At 40.0% G+C, this 1,298-nt stretch overlaps 1 pseudogene; it reads left to right on the forward strand.

Moving 5' to 3' along the window:
• LOC105980555 overlaps window positions 1-1,298 on the forward strand; it is a 12,893-nt pseudogene that overhangs the window by 6,668 nt on the left and 4,927 nt on the right.

Here is a 1,298-nt window from a genome sequence, read left to right on the forward strand (position 1 = left end):
GCTAATCTTACTGAATTCTGTTCAGGATGTGACACTGCTACTTGCTATTATAGCTACAGTAATCCAGAGGGCAGTGGATTTCAGTATGGCCAAAGATTACTTCACTTGTGAATCTAGTCATTTAGGCTGAAATCATTGACTATTTTTTGTTTCAATGCTCATTTTGATAATGCTGCTCCATAGCTATTTTCACCTCTTGGACCACCAAGAGTTACTGTGAGTTAATCTATTTGGATTGACAAGCACCATATAAGGTACTATATTATTTTGTTTCTGATTATTTCTATTTATTCATTTATTTAAAAAGCTGCCAGAAAGAAAGTTTCCACTAAAGGAAAAGGGTGAAGACATATTTTTAAATTAAAAAATCCCATCAAAGCTCCTGAGTCTGTTTCCACCATCATCACTGCAGAATCAATGTTCTACAAGGGAGTATATTACCAAAATGGTGGTGATGTTTCTGTGATTGATGATCAACATGGAAAGCTCTATTATGCTCAGATCAGGGGTTTTATCTAGGACCAGTATTGAGAGAAGAGCGCAGCACTGCTGTACATCATTCCCACTCTCTCTAGCCCCACTGATCAGTTTGATCCTGTGTCTTATATCATATGGCCAGAGGAGGACCTTCCCAGGAAAATTGAATACTTGGAATTTGTCATGCACACTCTAAGTATTTCAAGTGAAGGTCACCACCATTTCCCACTGTCTCCACCAGACCAGAAAAGGGCTATATATGGACTCATGTTGGACCTACTCCTGCAATAATGATTAGGAGAGAGTTACCAACCACTTGTAGTTACAACTAAAACCGAGGCTGGGAAACTCAGTAATATATCCCTTACCCAGCATGCCTAAGACCCTGGGTTCAAAACAAACAAAAAAAACCCAAAAGTGGATTTTTCATTTTCTTATATTTATACAACTCTGAAGAAGATAACTTCTTCCATGAATTGCTTTTTTTGGTCGGTCGTGGGGCTTGAACATGAGGCCTAGGTGCTGTCTCTGAGCTCTTTTTGCTCAAGGCTAGTGCTCTACCACTTTGAGCCACAGCTCCACTTCCAGTTTTCTAGTGGTTAATTGGAGATAAGAATCTCATGGACTTTCTTCCCCGGCCTGGCTTGAACCATGATCCTCAGCTGCTAAGTAGCTAGTATTACAGGGAGCCACCAGAGTTCAACCCATAAAATTCTTATATGGGAAACTAAAAAGTGTGTTCCCAATGACCTAGTAATTGTTAACAAATTGTGGCAAGTCTCACTTGGGGCAGATTCAGCTCAACCAGTCATGATGGAGGA

The sequence above is a fragment of the Dipodomys ordii genome, unplaced genomic scaffold, assembly GCF_000151885.1.
Source record: "Dipodomys ordii isolate 6190 unplaced genomic scaffold, Dord_2.0 Scaffold10, whole genome shotgun sequence".
NCBI classification, from domain to species: domain Eukaryota; kingdom Metazoa; phylum Chordata; class Mammalia; order Rodentia; family Heteromyidae; genus Dipodomys; species Dipodomys ordii.